The sequence below is a fragment of the Equus przewalskii genome, chromosome 2 (assembly GCF_037783145.1).
Source record: "Equus przewalskii isolate Varuska chromosome 2, EquPr2, whole genome shotgun sequence".
NCBI lineage: Eukaryota > Metazoa > Chordata > Mammalia > Perissodactyla > Equidae > Equus > Equus przewalskii.
Window position 1 is genome coordinate 92,533,079 of NC_091832.1, and position 23,816 is coordinate 92,556,894.

The following is a 23,816-nucleotide window of genomic DNA, read 5'->3' on the forward strand; positions in this document are numbered from 1 at the left end:
ACAAAGACTCAAGCCAGTGGTGAGTGAATCTTGTCAGTCTATCAGCAGCAGTTACAGAGTTCCCACCGTTCACATGCCATATAATTGGGTTTAAACAAGCCCTCAAAAGTTTAGAATACGTGCTCTATGATGTCAGCAAGCAGCTTTGAATCACTGGCCTAACCAAATTCTACTATACTTTTGTTGACATTTGGATTTGGAACAGACCATAAACTCCAAAAAACAATAGTTTTGGCTTGGTCAGTAGCAATGAAACTATGAGGGGAGGTAATCTCATGTTGATCACACCAAAAAGGCTTGTTCTAGGTGTTGACATGTTTATCTATTTCATCCATGATTTTGGTGCTCTTTGGATCCCATTTGCGATTTATTAGTGAGCTCCTTTTATATGCTAAGAACTGCCTTCTGCACTGGAGATACGATGGTCGAGAATAGCTAATTGTTTATCTAGAGTTTGATCATCTGTGTGGTCCACCTTAGACAGAGCACTAAATGACACCCTACTACTCTTCCCACTGAGGGGAAACACGAGAGACAAATCTCTAGCACGTCTTCCACCCAATCCATGCTGGGCAGCCTCTTCAGGCACAGCAGAATCAGAATCCGGGGAGCAGGGTGAGCCTGACGCGTGCATAAAACGTCCTCTTTGGTGATTCCGATTCCCTCCTCCTCCTCCTCCCCATGCTCCTTGCCCATGAAAGAACTTCTGCTTCTCAAGCTTTAAAGTATGTACTGTTAAAAAGTGACTAAAGAAGCCAATTTAGATGACACAAACAAACTTGATTTAACATTTTGTGAGGCAGATAGTCTCCATTTGGAGAACTGAAAGATGGGTTGGAGGCAGGAAGCTTTTAAAGGATAAAGAATAACCAACAAGGAAGAGGAAAATAGAAAATATCTGATTGGCTAGGACACATAGTCAGCCTTGGGGTGAGAAGGAGTGAGGAAGTGAGTACAGAGCCCAGAGGTGGCCTGGCTTTTGGGGATTGGCTGACTGGAATGTACTGCGTTTGTAGTTAAGTTGACATTGAGGGGGTTACTAAAGTTATCTAAGTTTCAGTTTGCTGACGTGGCACCCTGGGCAGGAGTGGCTCCATCTTGGGCCTAGAAAGTTCTTTCAACAATAGGAACCACATTGAGATCTAGTTAAGATGAAGATTTAGATTCTGTAGGTCTGGGATAGGTCCTGAGAGTCTGCATTGCTTTATTTCTCTGGGTAATGCTGATGATCCTGGGCTGCAGACCACACTGAAGGAACTCCCATTGCACGGAAATATCCTTAGACAAGCACCTGATTACTGTGCACATCATTTCAAACCAGTTCTTTCCCAGGGGGCTGTCAATTCTTACTGATAAGACATAATGTGGTAAAATAACAAGGAAAAAAATAGCAGGGCAAGGTAGAAAGACTTAATCTCAGAAATATGTAACTATGGTGAGGAACCAACCTTTCTGAGGAAATAAATCTTGGAGAGGAAACCACAATGAAAGAGGTAAGTGATATTTTGAATCAATATTGAAACGTGAATACAGATATAGCATGCGGCCTGGAGATGAGAACGGATAAGTAGCATTTTTTACTCTGGGGATGTGAATTATCTTCCAGGCTGGCAAACTTCAGTGTTTTCCTGGGTTTCTTGGCAAATGTGGCTTACTGAAAGGAAAGCATACAACTTGTAAGCTTTTAAAAGGTAGCAGAAATTGTGAGAGTTGCAAACTTTTTACTAATATTTGTGCTCCTCAGCAAGTTTATTATTTGATTCACCCATCCCAAGTTGATATCCTTGGTGGCAGGGACAGTAGAGTTTTTTGCAGAAGTAAGTTTCCTAAAGATTTTTAAAAATGTATTTACCTTTGGGAATGTGAGGCCTAATTGTAAATAAACTCTTACTGTATTCGCATCAGCAGTCCTGGACTAGTTAAGAGCTCTACTTGTATATGCCAAAAATAATTTTTCAAAAATGGCTGAAACTATGTAATCAGCAACTTTGCATTTGACAGTGGAAATCAAGATCCATTTCTCTTTGTCCTCGCACACTCGACCCAACCAAGTGATGACTCTCCTTCTTAAGGAAGTGTTTATTACATTTTCTAAATGTTTACAGATTGTTACTGTGCTTGCACTTGGCATACTAAACATACTTTGCTCTTTTTCTCTTGTTTTCCTTTTTTTTACATTTTTAATCAGAGATCAATACTTCTAGTTCCTCTGATCATTTTTTTTTTCTTATAAGTTATAGCAGCTGCTTCTCATGGAAAAGAAAGACAGGAAACTTTTAAACCATTTAAATGAAATGTGGAACTGGCTAAAAATACATCCTTGTGCAATGATTTCAACTTGACTGACTGCAACACTGGTGTCTACTGAGGGATGGTACTTTTAGAACTGAATATGAACTCAACTCCCCAAAGACATCTGAGGAAGGTCTCAAACCAAGTGCTGTTTTAAAATATAGATCATATCTGTGTGTAGTTGTGTTCCTGTACCCTTTAAAAACATTTCCTTTAGGAGTAGACATGAGTGAACGTCAGTGAATGGAACAACAAAAAAACTAAAATATTCTTCAGACACCTAGGGCAAACACATGTCATTGAAAAAAACCACAATAAAGAGAACACTTGTCTAAAAAATATACTGTTACCCTTTTCCTCCACCTTTCGGGATGGTAAGAGCCTACTGCTGTCAATCAGTTAAGTTTATGCCATTACTTCACTCTACAGTGGTGTTTCTCAAATTGTGGTGCGCTAACTTGGGATATTTGTCACAAATGCAGATCCCTGGGCCTAACCTCAGATCTTCTTAATGAGAAGCTCTGGATTCTGCATTTTCAATAAGCATGCCTAATAAAATATTATACAACTTAAGTTTGAAAGCTACTAGCAAGCTACGGCAGAGAAAAAAGTCTGCACGAAGCTTTCTCTGGGGTTAGCAAAGAAGCTCTTTCAAGCATGGTAGGTAAAAATGAGTTGAAAGTGTCATCTATCTATTCTTCACACCCTAAATTTCCAAAAACTTTTCCTGTACTCAGGTGTCCCAGCAAGGTTTGCTTCCAAATTTATCAATTAGTTAGGACAGTAAATAAAATGCCTTGAAACTTCTTTTCATGCTTAAGTTATGAGCAACTCATTCAGAGCTCATAAACATCTCAAAGGTCTTAGAATTTTTCCATAAGTACATAAATAGTACAAAAACAAGGAAACAAACTTTATTTTCCTTTGAAACTAAAAAGGATCTAGACTTAGCAAAAGAAGAATAGACGCCATTTTAAATTTAATGAGTAAAATACTTTCCTGTGCCTAGGTGTTAGTATTTCTTCAAGTTTTACTCTCTCTTAAATCTTGACTTACATTCTTAAAAAAGTAGTAAAATTTAGTTAAATAATACTATAATTTTAATAAAGATATATATTTTTATAATAAGTATTTATTGAACTAGTTTTCAAAGTTTTATTTATCTGTTTTTCAATGGTAAAACTATTTTAAAACAATACCTCATATGGAAATTCAATATGTACAATAGATAAAAATAAAACTTCCTTGGTTGAAGAGTGTGTGTGTGTGTGTGTGTGTGTGTGTGTTGGGGGCAGTGAGGCCCAGGGCCTACTCATTCAGTTCCTATCTCATCCTCCTAGAGTAAAGGGCAGTAAACTATGGCCCATAGGCCAAATCTTACCACTTCCCATTTTTGCAAATCAAGTTTTATTGAAGACATCCATGCCCATTTATTTGTGCATTATCTATGGCTGCTTTGGCGCTACACCATCAGAGTTGAGTAATTGAGACAGAGACCTATTTAAGCAGAAATCTAAATAAAATATTTACTATCTGACCCTTTACAGAAAAAGTTTGCCAATCACTCTTCTAGAAGAGACAGTGTTTGAGAGGCACATCTTCTTGGCCTTGCATCTCAACCCTGCAGGTCATCCCCGTCCACAAGAAGTATTTACTACAGTGTACTTTGCAGCTTTGCTGTTGTAGTTGTTATTATTATTTACTATGTGTTCCATACCATGAAAAAGTGGAAAAGCCCTCCCTTAGGAGCGTGATTCAGCTGTTGTAGAGCTGACCTTGCATTTCCTAATATGTTAAGTGATAGTGAATGATGCAATTCCTTATGGAATATTTGGGAATATTCCTTCACAATATTTTTCATCCCACGTTGTTTGGGTTTATCTTTTCCCTGGTAAAGATTTTTTTGGACACTACTTTATATTTAAACAGCATTCGTTCTTTTCTTTTTCCGTGCCCTTTAGCCAATTGGGGGTGGATCCCTCTAGTCAGTGACCAAAGCAATCTGAGATTTTGAGAGCAGGGTTGTAGAAGACTATTCTTTCTTTCATGTCCATTTTCGTATGTTAAGAACAAGCAGACAACATACGTAAACTATCTCATCAGTAATGGGTCCAAGTGAGAAGAAGTTAAAACCTAGTCATTTATATCTTATAAGATTTGTTTAAGCTGGCCTACCATCCAGCATGCTTCTTTAGTACCCATGAAAAATATTTGTTCAATCAATGGTGCTATATGACTTGGCTGTGATTCCCCATTTAGTCTTGCGTATAAGCAGAGCCAACCCGCCTTTGAAAAGTTGTTTCTTAAACGTGACAATTTTTATCGCCCCTGCAGTAGATGGAGTACAAAGCATATTTCTTTTCTGATTAAGTACACCGTTCCTTTGTAACAAGGTCACACAAAGCAGGGTTATATGGGGGGAAATACACTAAACTGTTGAATTTCTAGTCTCTTTAAGAAGTCTATTCCATTCCATTTTATTTTATTTAACAGGTGCTTCTGAATTGCCAACCAGAAGATACTCAGCTTGGTAGTGTAGGGATGATAAAGTCATATATGACTATTTTATCAGTGGTCTAAAATTACATTGTAGTCTAAGAGAGGTGCTATGTGGCTGATAGTGCATTTAGGCTTAATCAAAATCTTTGTAGTGTAGGCTAAAGGAGACACTTGGAAGTCTCTATATGATACCTTTAACAAAACCTAGTCTAAATTTTAAGTCTTGTGCACTACTGCTGGTACCCTGAACGTCACAGATTTTTGCTGTTCCTAATTGCTTTTGATGGAGCTCAAGACAGTACCATTTTTCCTCCCTGGGATTCTCACAGTTTAACTCCTAGGTCTAGTTCTAGACTCATTAGAAGGCCAATCTGAGCAGAGAAATAGCTCATTGTAATGCCCTACCTGTTAGGAGAGAAAATAAAATTAGTTACTTCTTTTAGTACTTTGACTTTTACAGTAGAGGCTCATTTTTGGGGCATGTAGTGGACCAAGATTAAAGTAGAGGTACCAATCAATTATCCCTTTAACAGCCACCTGGAGGCCCAAGATAAGTTCACTGTCCAGGTGCCCTTCTCTGGGCTGAGACAGCCTAGCACTGGGCACCATATCAGTCATGCCTCCTGGACTGCGTCTTGTCTATTGCTGGGCTCCTATTCAAAAGCCAAGGAGTTGAATTGATTTTCAGAGAAGCAAAGTGTGTGCTACAGCCAGAGACCAGTTTCCAGGCCTCTTACAATGATTTCCAGGTTCCCCTGGCATCAGAGGTGAGAACCTGATCCTTGCTAATCCACCTCTCCTAAGGAGGCCACATCGGAAGGGGGCTCACTCCTAACTGGCTTATTCCTTCCATCAGAGAATGTTCTAGAAGCAGGGGCACCTCTTGTTGGATGCTTTGTGTTTGTTAACTCTCAAGTAAAAAGAGAAAGGATCTGTTGTTACTCATTTCCTTCTTTCAAATAAATAGATAACAAATCTAAATATTTTCACATTTTTTAAGGTACTAATTTTTTCTTTTTCCTAAGGTGAGATAGTCACAACAGTATACTTAAAGAAATTCCCTTGTCCCCTAATAGTTTATGGTCTCTTAAGTGAGACAGCACTCTGTGATAAATGCTAGATGAAAGGTACTGTCAGGAAATGACAAGTATCCCACTAGTTGACGGTTCTTCCCATAGGGGGATCAAGATGCTTCCTCTTCCTCGGTGACGCACTTTGGGGTCCCTCAGTGGGCACAAGATACTAGGTAGGGTCAAAAACATACCAAGTAGTTATTAACTCACAGATTTCATGAAAATGGAATTTCATGGGGAAATAATAAAGGGGAATTAAAAATATAATTTTACAGTGTTTATCAAAATAAAAAAAAGGTTTTTTTCAGTCAATCAGAAATCTCTTAGCTCTCCTACTTTTCACAATACGCCTGATCCCTTCACTGATCAATTTACCTCCCTCAGCCTGTGTTACCTTTGTAGCAATTTACAAAAGAAAGACCTCATAATTAAACAGATTTTTTTCTATAGAAAAATCCTACATCTTTGAAGCAGGAGCATCTTTCCCTTTTCTCCCTTCAAACCTTTCTCCATCCTTGATCGTAATTGCCTGATTTCACCCATTCTTTATATATCCCTCTGTGCCTTCTTAGCAATTCCCCAGGTGGTTAGAAATGTTATTTGAAAGACACAGATACAGATGCATGTTATGCAATTAATAGGCCTTCGCTAAGTGGAACCAATAGACCATTAAAATGAATTTGTGCTGTCCAAGCTCTCTCTCTCTCCATCTTTCTCTCTCCAGCAATAACTTGACCCAATGGCTGAAGAGATATGAAAATCCATCTCTTCAATCCCACTCTGTTTTAAGTGCCAAAGAAGAACAGGGTACAGATAATGATTTCCTGCTCTCAGAAACAAATGTGCAAATACTTCCATCCCAAGTACGCCTCCTGTCGAGGCTGCTGAATCAGGAGTTGCACCACTTACAATAGAAAATGGAATAATTTGCCTACTGCAACCCAGAGAGAGGCAGTATCTTGCAACAAATGGCCTGGCCATATAAATAATAAAGTAAAAATGGGCCTGAAGCTGCTGGGATTTTTGTTTGCAGGAAATAGGATAACTCTAAGCAATTTATGGCACTGTTTCCCAGCTAGAGTCCAAGGGCTATTTAGTTAGTAATGGCAATAACAGAAACAGCTTCATGTCAAGATGGAGCCACAAGTGCTAGGCAGAAAGAGAGCAACAAATATTAAAAGATGTCAACTGGCAGCACAAATTGATTGCAACTTGTGGTGCTGGGAAAATGGAGCATGCCAGGAGCATTAGCAGTGAGAGAACCAGCCATCAGAAAACCTCTGAGGCCAATAACAACTCAAATCCCCTGGATCCCTAAGATACTCCCTGAGAAAGGAGAGAAAGAATAATTTATGAGCGCTAGAGGCCTGATCTGTTAACACATTATTATCTTTGTCAGTTGGAGTAATTACTGACCTGACAATATTATGGATACACATTCGGAGTAACAAACATTCCTGGGGTGCTTGCATGAAGTACAGTTTCCAGGTTGCCAAAGTGACCAGTCCATTCTTGCACAGGTCCTGGAGCAGCAAGGAAGAAATGCTGAACTTTCTGGATGAGATGTTAAAACACAAGGGAGATATACTTCCCTGGAGGTTTCTCCAAAAATTATACAGCGGCAAATCTTCAAACTTCCCCAATATCAGATTCTACTCTAAGATGATATTATTAATAGTGATACAAAGCTGGCATCAGGGAAGTCCTATTATAGAAAAGAAGCCATATTGTAACTTTGAATGACGTCTGATTAACTAACCCAGTTGGATATGTACCCTCCGGGAGAAACCCGGTCTGCAACAACAGAGTGTCAATGTTCCTGATCCCCTCCTCTAGAGCCCACTAGCCCTATATAATGGCTTCAAGATACTGTGCCCCTTTAAGATGGTTCTTTAGGATGCTAGTCCATCATCTTCCAATCAGCTAGCTCATCACTTAATAAAATGCCCTTTCTCTGCCACCATCTTGCCTCTTGATGGATTGACTGTTGTCTTGTGGTGAGCAGATCATGCCCTTCGTGCAGTAACGGCAGCCTCCACTTACTGAGCACTTACTGTGTACGAGTGTGCCAAAAGGTTCACGTGCCTTATCTCATTCAATGCTCACAGTGAGCTTCTGAGGAAGGCACTGTTATTATGTGTATTTTATAGATGAGTGAAGTAAGGCACAGGACACTAAGGAACTGGCAAACAAAGTTGGTCAATGTGGAGTCAAGAGTCAGATCCAATTTTGCCTGATTCTAGAGCTTGAGCTAGAACTACTGAGCCATATTGTCTCATGTAATAATAATAACAAAACAACAAATAATAATTAATGTTAATATTATTAACTACTAATATTGTTAATATTGTTAATTAATAAGTTAACAGCATCCTCAGCTAACATTTATCGAGTACTTACTATTTAATAAACATTACTGTGGGCTAAATGTTTGAATAAATCAGGATAGGATATCTTCTGTAACAAACAACCCCAAATCCTTGGTGTCTTAACACATTATGGTCTTTTGCTGCTGCATTTCACAGACCAACAGGTGAGCAGAGAGTAGGTGTGTGGTGGTGTGAAAGGGCTCTGCTCCATGGAGTCATTCAGAGACTCAGGTTTCTTCCCAGGGAATGTTCAACACGTGGACTCCAAAGTTACCCTAAAAGAAAGCAGAGATCATGAGAAAGACACACATGCTCTTAACTGCCTTAGTCCAGAACTCACACAACCCTTGGGCTCACATTTTATTGTTGGTAACTAGTTACATGGCCCGTCTAGCGTTGTTGCAAAATGTGCTGTAATTGTGCCCAGGAGGAGTAAAACATTTGGTGAACATCTATTTCATCTCTGACGTGGCATTTCACCTGCCTTAGCTCATATTTCACATTAACTTTATGAAGTTATTATTTCCGTGATACAGATGAGGAAACTGATACAGGAAAGTTCCACTTTCTCAAGATCACACAAAAAGTAAATGTTAGAGGCGGGATTTTGGGGGAAAAATGATTGATCCTCTTACACAACAAAAGTAAAATTTGTAAAAAACTTTTTCTTAGATTTGTCATTCCTCTGCAGTCATTTCCTATAGTCAATAACTAGTTCTTCAGCTCTGCCCACTTATTGTAGTACCCTGAAAGAGCTTCATTCTTTCTTATCTCTGGGACTTTGCATGAACTACTGTTCCTCTATCTCTTGACTTGGGCCACTTTGACACATCCTTTGTGTTTCAGTTTAGATCTCACTTCTTCAGAAACTCTCCTCTGATTTCAAAGCCTGAGTTAGGGATTCTGGTCTGAGCTCCCTTAGCATCCTAGGTTTCCCTCATCATGGACTTGTCACATTGTATTTTAACTTTCAGTTAATGGATCTGTCTCCTTTGCTGTAGGCTAAGTTCCACAAGGACAGAGATTCTGTTTAGATAGTTTATCTCTGCATCCTAGCATCTAAGGTGCCTGGTACATAGTAGGAGCTCAAGAAATATTTGTTAAGTGAATGAATGAATAAGTAACTCTCCCAGTATCCTGAACCTACCCTTACCCCTCCATGGATTTAGTCTCAATAGGTTACTATTCCTTCTGTAATATATCTAAAATCACATTTAAGTGAGCCTGAGTACTTAAATATGGTAGGTACCATATTTAGCCACAGGCAGATTCAAAGAAGAAAAATACTCACCCTGTACTCTTAAGGAGCTCTAAGTTTAGGGGCGGATAGAGATATGTAACTCTGAATTAGGACGTGATATGGTAAGTGCCACTGTAGAGGAATGTGGGAACAAGGTCCTGTGAAAACACAGAGAAAGGAGTGATTGGAGAAGGGGGAAAACCTGCATGGAGAAGGGGACCTATGAGCCAGACTTTAAAAAAGTCTCTCAGATAGAGACAGAGAAGAAGGTCATCCAATGCAGAGTGGATCACATGGGACAAACCAGAAAGGTCAAAAGATTTCCTTTTTGAAGAGTATAAGAAGCCAACCCAATAGACAAATAGCTTACAGATATTTCATGAAAGAAGATATAAGAACGGCCAATAATACATGAAAAGATGCTCAACATTATTAGACATGAGGAAAATGCAAATCGAAATCACAGTGGGATACCTCTCTGTACCCACTTGAATGGCTAAGTCCAAAAAGACTCAAATACTAACTGCTGGCTGGCAAGGAAGTGGAGCAACTGGAACCCTCATACACTGCTGGTGGGAATACAAAATGGTACAGCCATTTTGGAAAACAGCTTGGCAGTTCTTTATAGGATTAAACATATCCTTTCCCTAAGAACCAGCCATTCCACTCCTAGATAGTCACCAAAGAGAAATGAAAGTATATGTCCCCACAAAGATTTGTATGTACATTTTCCTAGCAGATTTATTCATAATAGCAAAAATCCTCAGGGGCTGGCCCCGTGGCCGAGTGGTTAAGTTCGCGCGCTCCGCAGCAGGTGGCCCAGTGTTTCGTCAGTTCAAATCCTGGGCGCGGACATGGCACTGCTCATCAGACCACGCTGAGGCAGCGTCCCACATGCCACAACTACAAGGACCCACAACGAAGAATATACAACTGTGTACTGGGGGGCTTTGGGGAGAAAAAGGAGAAAAAATAAAATAAAATCTTTAAAAAAAAAAAATCCTCAAATAACCCAAATGTCCCTCAGTAGGAAAATGAATAAACAAATTGTAGCACATCCTTATAATGAAATATTCCTCAGGAATAAAAAGACACAAGCTACTTACATACCTGACAGAATGGATGAATCTCAGAAACATTATTCTGAGAGAAAGAAGCCAGACACGGAGCATACATCCTGTATGATCACATTTATATAACATTTTAGAATGGGCAAAACCAATCGATAGTGACAGAAAGCAGTTCCATGGTTGCCTGGGGCCAGAGGCTGGGAGTGAGTGACTGTAAATGGGCATGAGCTAGAATTTTGGGGTGATGGAAATATTCTATATTTTGATTGTGGTGATCACACGGCTTCATGTATTTGTTAAAATATTAAACTGTATCTTGGGTAGCAGAAACAACAGAAGTCCATTACAGAGATTATTCTTGACTCAAGCAAGTAGGACGACTTGTGGATTCCAACACCATGTGCTTTCCTGCATTAGGGTCTTTGATAATGCTGTTCCCTCTGCCAGGAATCTCCAGCCCCATCTCTGTTAGATGAAGTTCTCCCAACCTCACTTTGCATCCTTTCAATGATCTCCATCTATCTAATTAGATGACTTTGGGCTATCCTTCTCTGAGTCTTATAATTATTTTTATCTTTCTTTCAAGCCTTATTCTACCTTGCATTATAGATATTTGTACCCCTACTTGTTTTGTTCTCCAATAATGTCTGAGCTGCCTGAAGGCAAGGGCTCTGGACCTCCAAGAGCGTAGTGCCCAACAATGCACGTGTGAGTGGATGTTTGTTATAGGTTTGCTGACATAAATTAATTGCAATAAATTTTTTATAGGTCTGATCTGAGCCGTGTGTAAAATCACTTGTTTTCACGCGGAGATAGATTTGAAAGAGACTCAATATTTTTCTCTGTTGTTCGGACCAGGTGTTCACAATAGAATCAGGAGGATTTGCCCTTGGATTAGATTTTAAAATTGAAACAGCTACATGTGAGTTGAGCCAGAAGAATGTATGACAGCTTTATAGAGACATGTGGCAGTTGGGTCAGGAAATGAAAGGGTTGCCAATGTAAAACTATTATTTGTTCTGGGGAACTTCTAAAACAAAAGAAAAATAATTTTGCTTTTGTAAAACATGAAAGCTGATAGACGATAATTATATTCTGCTTGGCTGCTATTATGACTTCATAACATAATATAGTACATTAATGACTGTGCTGCATTAATTGGAGACACAGGTATATTAAGAATATCTATGAGATTTTAACACTGGTAATGTATCTGAATCCTTAACTTTATGGAAAATGGTGTAAAACATTATTTTTCAATGCCATGGATTTCGTCCTCAAAACCAAAGAATCTGAGTAGTGAATTTATAGCCTTATCAATGTGGAAAATCAAATAATTGACAGATCTTCACACAGTTTGTTCCAAGAAATGCTAAACCTGAGATTAGAAAGATGCAAATGCTGTAACCTTGGGTTACAGAGGAGAGAAAACTAACCCTATTGCTCTCTTCAAGTGCCCCCTGGCCAGTATTCTCTTGGCTATTGCTGAAAGGTGTTTTTCTGTGTACTAATTAGGTGTAGACACAGATTTAAATTTTAGAGCTTGTGATTCCAGAACCCAGACTTTTTTGGGTTTGTCAGGCCTTTGTGTGGTTCTCAGCATTTCACATATTATGCTCAGTCCTTCCTACTGACCTACTGGTGAAGACAATCAGTACGGTAAAGACAGCCAACATTTACTGAGTGCTGATGGTGTGCTAAGCACTTTACATACAATTCTGAAAGGTATTAATATTATTCCTATTTTATAGGTGAGTAAACTGAGACGGGTTTAGTTAACTTGCCCAAGGTTATATGCTAACAAATGATGGTGGTTTTTTTTTTTTTAAAGATTGGCACCTGAGCTAACAACTGTTGCCAATCTTCTTCTTCTTCTTCTTTTTGTTTTTTTTCTTTTTCTCCCCAAATCCCCCCGTACATAGTTGCATATTCTAGTTGTGAGTCCTTCTAGTTGTGGCATGTGGGACGCTGCCTCAATGTGGCCTGATGAGTGGTGCCATGTCGGTGCCCAGGATCCGAACCTGCAAAACCCTGGGCCACCGAAGCAGACTGCACGAACTTAACCACTCGGCCACGGGGCCAGCCCCTAAATGTTGGGTTTTGAACCATAAATATTTTCTCATTTTGAGGTCAGTTTTAAAAATGTACTCTTTCATGGCTGTGATCTTTGGCCCTAAATTGAGATTAGAAAGAGCTGAATATATTATCACAAGTTAATCAAACAGTACGTACAAGTATACACTCTGCTCCGAATAGCTTTTTGCTCAGGATGGGCAAAGTGAATTCATATATGGCCCAAGTGGGAAGCATTGTTCTTTTTTTCTGTCTTCAAATTAAAGTTATAGCCTTTTGAGGCTACATATATATACAAATATAATCAATACATTTGCCCTCTTATTCTTTGGACTTGAAAATCAAGTTTTAACAAAGATCTGTCAATGCATGGTTAATAGATTCCATGTATATGCACTTCATCTCCAGAATGTATAAGGTTATGATTTCACATATTTGTCATAAATGGCTGCAGCATCCATATATTATTGGAGTGAGCTTTTCTAATGGGGATAAATGTACCGCACTGTGGTCTCTCAAGATGGCAAGATACACAACTCATGCTCAGCGAAGCAGCGGGAAATATATTATCCCTCTGCCATGCTGTGACATGCATATATTCCATTCGAGCTTCACGAGGGCATTAAATCCAGAGAGAGATCAAAAGAAAATACAGAGGCAGACTTCCACTGCTGGCTTTTACAGCAGTTCCTGTTGCCTCCATGCTATTTGAAGAGAGCGGAAGGCTCAACTGCTTCTTCAAAAGACGAATTTTGTTAAAACATTACATTTTATGTTTTTTTTTCTCCTGCAAGTTACATTTCCCTAAATTGCCTGAAATTCCAGGGAGATTTTTAGTAAATGATAGCTCAAGGGAAAGAGTTCTACTCCAGTTTAATAATAATGGAGTGTGGAAAAAAATTTTGAAAAGTTACTTACAAATTGCCAAAATAAGTTCAACATCTCATTTCCTAAAGACATGGTTCCCACAAAACTTGTTTCAAACAATTGTTTTTGTCTGGCATATTTCCTTCCATCTTTTTTGTGGTAGCACTTTAGAAATGGAAATAAAGGTGCCCCAGGTTAATCAATAAATTCTATGGGCAGACACCATTCATTTCATTCAGAATAGAAAAAAAAGGAAAAGCATAATTTAAGGAGTAACTTTTCACAAGAGTTACCATTTTCACTTCTTGTTTTCTGCGTAGAACAATAGATTGCTCGAGCTAGCAGAATCGTTGTGGGGTGGGGTGAGTGTTCCAGTGGCTCATAGAAAGTATTCAGCAACTTCTTTGCTCCACGTACCACACTAAGCTTGGTGTCAGAACTCTGTTGAACCAGAGAGACCAAACATAAATGCCCACCTCTGTGGAAATATAAGTGTGAAGAGAGGTGTTAAAACTTTGGGTAACAACCCCCTTAGCAATACATCAGATTTCAGGATGGCATTAAACTAAGGGGTTGGAGCCAGAAGTTTTGGATTCTAGCTATTGAAAATTCTACTACTTTGACCTCTAGAACAGAGAGATGGCATTGCAATTGAGAATTATACATTTGCACAGGAAACTTGACAATAGTTTTAGTTTAAAGGAGAGAAAACTGAGACTTAAGGAGTCTATCAGTCATGATCAAGTCGACTTGGCACAATAGAGATATAGTTCTCTCTTAAATTGTTGAGTGCTAGAACTTTGTATTCCGGGGCTGTGGGCACTCTACAAAATTGTCAGGGACTCAGGCTCTCTCTAGCTCACTGCTTCGCCTTTCTTAGGATGTTCGAGACAATGATTGGAACTCTACCTAACATGGAGGAAGGGATTAAAAAGCAGATAAGGAATACATGACACGTTTCTAAAGGAAGTTTCGTAGAAACTGCTTCATAAAACTTTTCTTTACATTTTGCTCAAACTTAATTCCATGGCCACACATAGCTGCAAAGGAAGTTGAGAAAATTAGTCTTAATTCTAGGAGTCATCTACTCGACTAAGAATCAACAGTCCTGTTACTGACTAAGAGGGAAGAAAGGATATTGGGGTGGGAACCTCCTATCTCTTTTACAGTGAGATTAAATAATGGCTTAGGATCACACAATTTTCTAATGGCAGAGATTAAAAGTAGGTCTCCCGATGGTACAGTGCTCTTTGAATCAAAGAAAATGAACTTCTAGGCTTAAATGGGGACAATTTATGTATAGAGGAAAATGAGAATAAAGATCATGGTGATTTTAAAGTTAGTTTGGAAAGTTTGGTTTTAAACATTCTTCCACTCCTGTATTTTGGCCTATTAAAACATGATTTTTATTTTATTTAGTTTTATTCTCTTAAGGTTAAAATAGAAAAAAATTCCCACTTAGAATATAAAAATACTATTCAAATTTCCCATCCAGCAACACTGGTGAAGCAATGGGAGGCAGAGAGGCATTGAACTTGTGACCACAAATCTCAAGTGGGCTCGTGCACTGCCTGGACAGCTGTTAGGTCCTCTGGTCGACTCACTCCACCTCTGAGACACTTTCGTAGCTTCTCTCGCTCCCTTAGCATCTGAGGCCCTTTCCCTTTACTTTCAGCTGATGATCTTGTCTGTTATTTCACTGAGAGAATAAAGACAAATACAAAAGAACAGCCAGTTCCCACCATCACAAATCCACCTTTCCCTGAGTCCATACACTCAGCCTTCCCTTTTGTTACAATGAAATGAACAGTCCTGTTTCTTTCAAAGCCCAACTATACACTCATGCTCTGGATCCCATCCCTTCATGCCTGTTGAAGAACTTTGCTCTTGCAATGTTCTTTCTCCGGCATCATTTTCTCCTTCTCTATACAATAATTCCTACCAGCATTCCAAGATATTCCAAAATCTCCCTTGATAAAATCACCCACTCTAACCCAGATTTCATACCCTCTTTCAGATATTCTCTGTTCTTGAAACAGGGGTTTTATGTTTTATATTCATTCCTTGGTTCATTTCACTTAGGCTTTCATACCCAATACTCTACTGAAACTCTTCTTGTGGAGCCTCCAATGATTCCTATCTTGCCGGATCCTATGCGCATTTCTCAATCTTGGTCTTACTTGACTGATCAGTAGTACTTGACCCAGTTGTTCACTTCTGCCCTCTGGAAGCACTTTTTTTACTTGGCTTGGGTAACTCTATCCTTCCCTTGTTTTCTTCCTATGTAATGGCTATGACTTCCCATTCTTCTTTGCTGGCTCCTTCTCTCCCTAGCCTAAAGATTTTGGGGGTGCTCCTGGGCTCAATCTCCTTGTTGTTTTTTCTACTTTTTCTATGCTCTCTCCCTAGATGATTTCATTCACTATCATGGCTTTAAATATCATCTGTGTCTAGATGGTTCTGAATTTATATCTTTAGCCTTTTGCTTTTCTCTGGGCTCCAGACTTATATGTCTACCTCCCTTCTTAACATCTCCACTTGGATGTCTAAAAAGTATTTTCAGACTTAACATCTTCAAAATAGAACTCTTGATTCTCTTTTCCCCAACTGTTTCTTCCTGTAATTTTAGTAAACAGCACCACCATTCACTAAGAGGTTCAAGTCAAAACCTGGGAGTTATCCTTGATGCCTCTCTAGCCCACAAACCTCACATTTAATATATCAGAAAATCGCCATCTCCAACCTCAAAATATGTCTAGCATTTAATCACTTTCACCATGTTCACCACTGTTTTCCTAGTTCAAGAGCCCCATTTAGACTCCTAACTGGTTTCTCTGCTTCTAATCTTGCCCACTCCCAAGTCAAGAGCTCCAGACTTATCTGATTAAAATGTAAGTCAGGTCACGTAAGTCCCTTTTCTGCTCAGAATCCTCCAGTGGATTTATTCAATCAGAATAAAGACCCAGCTCCTTACTATGGTCTTCAAGGTTCCGTTTGATCCGCCCTCTCATGTACACACAGTCTCATCTCCCGCCACTCTCAGTAATATCACACTGGCTCTTCATGGTCATCAAAAATACTGAGCTTGCTGCCCACCTCAGGGCCTTTTAACAAATTATTCCTTCTTCTTGGAAAGCTCTGCCCCTAGATATCTGTAAGGACCGCCTCCCCCAGGTTATACAAGTCTTCGTTCTGATATTGCCTTCTCAGATGAGTTTCCTGTGGGTACACACTCCCTCTTCACCTCAGTGCCATTATCCAGGTTTATTTTAACTCACTGTACTTATTACTACACAACATTGCGTTGCACGTATGCAGGATTTTTTGGTTTCTTTATTGTGTAAGTTTCCCAAGGGCAGAGGCTTTGTCTTGCTTACTCTTTTATCTCCTATGCCTAGGAAGTCTCAAGGTGATATGTGATTGTGCACACTTGTGTGTATGAATATGTAATATGTGAATAAATGATTCTAAAGCCTTGGAGACACTTCAGTTAGTCAGTTACCTGAAGAAAAATAAAAATCTATTTCTCTTTCCCTTTGATTTGTGCTGGGCTGCCTAAGCCTTATGCCTCTTCTCTTTCTGGAAGAACAAACCAGTATGAAGCAAGATCAAGGGCAGTTGAGAAGCAAAGTTCAATCTGACCCCCACTCGACAAGGGTTGCATCCCAAAGACGGCATCATGGCCAGAAGCAGACCCATTCGCTGCTTGAGTACATTGCTTCAAACACTAACAGGGAGAATTATCTTCTGAATCAAGCAATTCACTAGAAAGTCCTGGTTGCAAAGGAACATGTGCAAATTTCATCTTTTCTTTCAAGCTCATCTCTTTATGTCACAGAGCATCCATTCCACACTTGTGGAAACATATTTGGTTTGAAAAGCATTCTCAGGGTGTTCAGAGTTGCACCAAGGACACCTGAGGGGGGAACAAGGTGGTTAAGCAGAAAAAGAGTCTCAGAAGACCAGGAGAAGTTGTGTCCGGCATCCGTTTAAAGTCATTTTCGTGTGACAGCCTTACCTGCGGCACCCATTCCGCTACACCGCTACTTTCCTATTTACATAAAAAGCAACATGCATGCTTTTCAGCCTCAAGCAACTCCTGACAGGTTTTGAGAAGATAACTTGAACTCGGGTGAATCACAGCCATTTTTAAGGGGGAGGTGAAAACAGCTGTTTAATACCAGAAGTGCTCTCCTGCCGGAGGGGAAAACATGTTTCTTAAGTGTGTATAAGTGATCCTGGGTGTTAGGAACTTTGTTTCCTGTCTGTTATGAATACCTTGACTACAGATAAGGTGAGCAACATTCAGTTAGGTTCTCTTACCAAATTTTGTCGGTTAACATCAGTCATTTTATGTTTCTAATTGAAAAGAGCCACTCTTTGGTTTCCATGTACGTTGAGCTTGAGGTGTGCAGCACCAGCTTTGGCCTGTCATTCTGTGATTGCTTCCATCCCATGGTAGGCAAAAATATAAAGAACATGAAGTTTGCCCTTGGCAAAGGCCCAGCTCAGTATTCAGGCACCAGATATCCAAATACCCTTATCATCACTCCTCCACGACTTGGCTATATCAGCCTTGAGTTGGCTCTGGACCTATCCTTTCCTGTGCTCTTCCTCTTACTCCCTTTATGAAAACAAAGTCTATTCATGGCTGGATAATGAGAAGAGGTTCTAATAATCCAATCAATGCAAATAAACCAAGGAACCAAAAACAATTTAATGTGCTACTTCCCATGGATGGATTAATAGGAATAGGGTGTCTAATTTGGAATTTTAGGCAAAAGGTATTTTGGGACTGGGACAGAGGGAGAGTCCCCAGAACCCTTTCATTTCCTATAGGTGGCCACCTCCTAAGGTTGCCCTTAGATTGACCTTGCATGGGGAGTCATATTATACATGAGGCCAGGTTTTGATTGGTCATTGCTTTCTAATGAGGGTCCAACCCAAACCCCTACCATTGTAGATTTGGTGCAATTATTCTTGGCTCTTAAACATTTGTGTTTAATTTCTTTCACATTTTTACTTATAATATTGATATATGTCTTTGGAAAGTCAGTGAAAAATATTTCTTTGTAAATTTGGTCAGTCTCTGACTCAGCTAGAGAGAACTGTTAGCTTAGAAATGCCTTATTATTTTTTAGATGGCAACTGCTCCTGGACGGAGCAAGTAACTCACCTGGAAGAATTTCAGTGAGATCAATGGAGCATTCTCTAAAGGACCAAACCCATCTAAGCATAAATCTACTATTTTTAGTCTTGGATCTGAAATCCCTCTTTTTCTAACTCTTTGGCCACGATCTCTATTAAAACAGCCAGCTTGTCAAATCATAGATCATTAGAAGCTTTCATATTGGACTTTTATCCTAACACTGAAGGCTAGAGGGTGCTGAAGCCTAGAAGGCAGTGTGTTTTATTTTAAGTGTCTCTACATGGCCAATAGCAGAATGATTTCTAACTGAACCACATCCCTTTTGTCATTTATTTTTATGGTAATAGTAAGATTTGAGAACATTTTGGAGGCTTTGGGATAAAAGAAAATATCATTTTTAGCTTTCCCTACACTTGTTGCTTGGGAATGTGCATTGTTCATTTTCTCTTAAGAAATCACCTAAATAGATTAACTGTTCCATATGGCTTTGGAGAAATGGAAAATATTGATGAAAAGGTGCTGGTGACCACAACAATACACTTGCAATTGCCATTTAACTTATCCTTTTGTAATCCTCTGTTCCACATCACTGAGGCTGGTAATGTGAAAACCAGACTCAGTGCCCCATCACTCAGCAGAGGGATTGCTGAGCTCATTGCACCAACCCCTTGCCTCCCTCAATCCTTTTTCCATGTGGATGTATGCTTTTTATGGGCCGAGAGTGCCGCTGGGGGGCTCCTCATGCTGCTTTATTCTCTGAGGCAGGCCGTGCAGATGCAGCAACAGTGCCTGCTTTTGCCTTTTTTTCTGTAAAGAACTCAGATGTTTGTTGTTTAGGACACTATGGTCAGTTGTGCCTAGCAAATGGCCTAAACCTTTGATACTCAAAGTATGGGCTCTGGACCAACAGAATCAGCATCAGTCAGAAGGCGGGTCAGAAATGCAGAATCCCAGGTCCCAACTCAGACCCAGTGAGTCAGAATCTGCATTTTAACAAGATCCTCGGTGATTCATATGCACCTAAGGTTTAAGTTTGAGAGGCACAGCCCTAAATTGCTTCATTTATTTACCTTTGGCTTGCAGAGAAGACTCTCATAGGAAATGCCACGGGCTTTACGTTTCTGGCTTGCTCCTTAGCCCCTGCGTTCCGAGGTAGGGATACAATCTTCCTTCTCTGCCTCCTTCCCTGGTTTGACAATGTAAACCTTTCGAATTCATGTCTAGGTGTCCTTTCATAAGTAATAGTTGATCTTCGGGAAAAGAAATCAATATTTGCCACAAGTCATTCGTTTCTGGGCTCATTTCAAAAGAAGAAAAGGATTGACGAATATTCTTAGCATCTGCCACGGCCTTTATAAAGCTGCAAATCTCTTAGGTCAGCAGAGAGTCTGTGATGACTACTAAAGTGTACAAATACCGTTTGAAAGCATTGCAAAAATTCTTACCTAAGGCATGCCTTTTTATTTCTTCACCGAAGCAGCTAACACGACGACCACTGGGGCAAATCTTCAAAGGGGGCAATTCTCTGTAGAAAGCCGTGCCACGGGATTTTGTAACAAAGGACTTCTCAAGAGCAACAGCAGCTTGCTGACACTAGAGCGGGTTGAGGGACTGAAAAAAATGATTAAACAAAATTAAGACGCAATAGCAGTCGTGGAGAGATCCTGCGGAGCCTGTAATGGGGTCCTGTGCAAGGAGAGGTATAAACCAGCAGTTTTCTGGAGATTGGGATAGGAAGCCATTGAAGGTGATGGACTGAAGTGGTGTTTCTTTCTTGTAGGAAAATAATTATGATTTTCCCCCATAGATAGCAATAAACATGCAAAGTCTACAATGTAACATAAGACTGCTCCAAAGTCTTAAAATAGTAAAGTTGAATAGCTGTTGTTCTCTACTCAAGTAAGCATTGTTCCTTAAATTTAACTGTTTTTGCAGATTCCCAGTTCATTTAATACAATTTACACATGCAGACCCAGACACTGACTATTCTAGCAAAAGGAATGACAACATAAGATGTGCTTATTTAAGACTGGGTTTTGTAATGCTTATCATATCACTGTGAAAATGTTCTCTACTATCAGTTTGGAGAAGAATTTAAGGTATTAAATTCTTCACGGGTATTTGGAAAACCAAAACCCAAATAGGACTCCCTGTCAAGACATGACATCTTGGAATAGGAATTCAGGTGACAGCAGATTTCCCATAGAAAGCATATGATCACACACACTGTGCACTGCACAACTCCAGGGGGCGACATTTACGTGGCCTCCCTGAGCATCATTCCACAGTTATAAAATGCAGCAGCTGTGAATATTGTCATGTTCTCAATACACTCCTCATAAACTCCAGTCTTATTCATTTTTGGTAATATTTTAAAGTCTATAATTATAGAGCAGCTCCAGAAATGCTCTTTACATATCCCGCCATTTGATTTATAAAAGGAATCCAACAAAGTTAAAAGCCAGGTCTATTTTTTTTTAATTGGGGAATGTGCTGAAATGCTGTTTCGGAACCCTCTTCTCAGAATTACTGTTGTAACCTGGCACCGATGTAAATACACAAGTTCAAATGGCATTTATAATAAAACATTTTACCAATGTTATTCACTGCCATGTATTGCTTGGGAATGTGGACTACTGAGTCCACAGCTGGGACAGATTGCATCCTCTTTCACTGATGAGTTCTGTAATATTCTTAACATTCCTCATTCAAAGCATGGGGATGGTCATAGATTTTACATACTTCACACAGTTGCTATGAAGAGTAGATGACATGATACCTACAAGCCACGAAGAATAACATTTGGCATAGAATCTAAATAAATGTTAGAGACCACACATTTTCATCTAATTTTCGCAAGTCTGTGCTAACCTTTCCTAATTTTTCTGGGAAGTTTTGAAGCTAGCCAAGTTCACATTTAGCAATATTGTGGAAACACAAGAGGAGGAGGAGATCATTTTAAGCTGCATATGTGCATTCACAAGTAGACGATACTATGAGAGAAAAGAGTAACTCTTACTCTGTTCACCCCTCTACCTCCTTGGTCTGAGTTAGAAAGGAATAGGATGAATGTCATTGAAAGGAGTTTGGGCATTTGTTGGGCCAGTTGTTAAAACCCCTGCCTTCTCATGTCTTTCCTTGATGACAAGGTGCGTGGGGGTTGTGATAGCCATGAGTGCCGCCCACCAAATATGTCTGGTTACCCTTGGCACTTGGAGGAATCACACTCCCCTGCCCACATGAACTTGGGTGATGCCATGGGCTTGCCTTGGCTAATGAAGTGTGAGAGGGAGTGATGTTTGTGACGTTTAGGAAGAATCTTCACTGCTGAATGCTTGATGGACTAGGCTCTTTCTCCCTCCTGCTTCAGTGATTGCTTAAGCACAAGCTCAGATGGAGCAGCCAGCAGCTTGGATCCCTGAGAGTCTATGAGGAGCAGAGGGCCCTGCTGGCCTATGATGGACACATAGCATGAGCTGTGTATAAAGCTTTGTCGGCTTGGTCTCAAGCCACTGAGATTTCAGAGACAGCTTGTCATTGCAGCATAACTTGCCAAGGCTGGTTTTTTCAAGAAGTCTGTGCGGGCATACACAGGGCTGGCTCTGAGAGATGCTCTGAGAGGCACAGACTGTGTTCTGGTGATGGTCAGTGTATGGCGTTCCTTATAGATAATAACTTCCTGATTTTTTAAAACATTATACATTTGTATATTGTATTAATAAATTAACCAGTTTGTATATTTAGTACTAAATAATAAATATTACTTATTAAAATGTCATTCATTCATTGTCTTAAAAATAAACATATGACTTTAGCAAATTAATCTTGCCTTGTTAAGTCTAACATTATTGAAGAGGAACTGAGGTAGAATATGTTTCTGTATCCTATCCTCAATTCCATTTACTTTTAAAGAACCCTGAGTAATATTTATCTGATTGAGGACAAATGACCGCAAAGTTACTGGCTAATTTTCCCAAGAGAAAATAGAAGAATATTAGAATTCACAAAAAGAGATTCTTTCCTACAAAAATGGCATTGAACCAGCAATCAGATATAAAATTATTATTGATTTTTACATATTTATGGTATGTGAGAAGGTGACATATGTGGAATGCAGCAATGATTTCTGTATTTTGAACTCTATTCAACCCACTTTAAAGAAAACAAGAAAGTTTCTCACAAAGAGCCTTTGAAAACTAGGAAGTAGAAAACATGACTACTAAGAGACTAATGGGGTAAGAAAAATATTACTGAATTTAGAAAACAATTGAGATGTTGTTCAATTATTTCTTGGATAGAAAATTTGTATTTTATATACTTTAAAATATTATTCTATAGCTGATTGAAATATATATACAGAGAGAGAGACAAAATCGTAGATTCATAACCAATCATTTCTCTGCTAAAACAAATTCGATTAAGAAAATAAACATAAATAATATGAGAAATTAATATGTTTTCAAAAACCAAACCAAAAATATAAATCTGATTGATTTATCACAAATTGAATTCTATATTCCACAGGACATTTTAAATTCCTATATTCACTAATTACATCCACTTCAATGTATTTTATAGGAATTTGTTCTTAAACTCTAATGTTAGTTTAAAAATGATTCTTGATTATTCTGTTGCTTTAGTGATTGGTAATAGAGGTATCAAGGGTTAGTTGAACTTTTACTTTTACCAAGGTCAGCAGTTTTGGTCACCTGTTAAGGATGATACTAGCTTATTTTTTCAGTAACCCACATTGAGTGTTTTCTATGTCCCTGCATAACAGTGTGTTGTTTTTATGAGCTACTTCATTTAATCATTCTTCTTTATTTTAGAGATGAGGAAACTGAGCCTCACAGAGGTTAAGGGACTCACTGAAGGGCACTGGTGCAGAATGGCTTCTGTGGACTACGTTAAAAATGCATAGCCTATTTCAGTTCTCACTAGCCTACCTGTGTGATTAAGTGTGGATGTGAAGGGAAAGAGAAATGGCACAAATCACCTGGTCCTCCTTCTCTCATCCCTTGATTCTGGGTAGAAGACTAATGCGCCTGGTCTTCCTTATCCTTTGAATGGAACTTTCTTTGGGCAGATGTTATGTTAATGGTTCATTTGGACCTCATTCAGAGTCTCAAACCCTGGTCTTTCCCACCTCAGAGAGGGCGAGACTGGAATGTTGGGTCCCAGGAC

General features: G+C 39.3%; 1 long non-coding RNA gene across 11 annotated transcripts; it reads right to left on the reverse strand.

Annotated features, from left to right (window-relative positions):
• Positions 1-1,479: 1,479 nt before the first annotated feature.
• LOC103549005 (uncharacterized) lies at positions 1,480-23,816 on the reverse strand. Of its 11 annotated transcripts, XR_011532032.1 has the most exons (9): positions 23,629-23,801; positions 20,078-20,243; positions 19,703-19,882; positions 17,807-17,928; positions 13,777-13,961; positions 9,525-9,631; positions 8,265-8,508; positions 7,281-7,387; positions 1,481-1,654 (listed from the first exon to the last, which is right to left on the reverse strand). It is a non-coding gene; the product is annotated as an uncharacterized lncRNA (long non-coding RNA). The 11 variants fall into 11 exon arrangements; XR_011532024.1 differs by lacking the exon at positions 9,525-9,631; XR_011532028.1 differs by lacking the exons at positions 17,807-17,928; positions 19,703-19,882.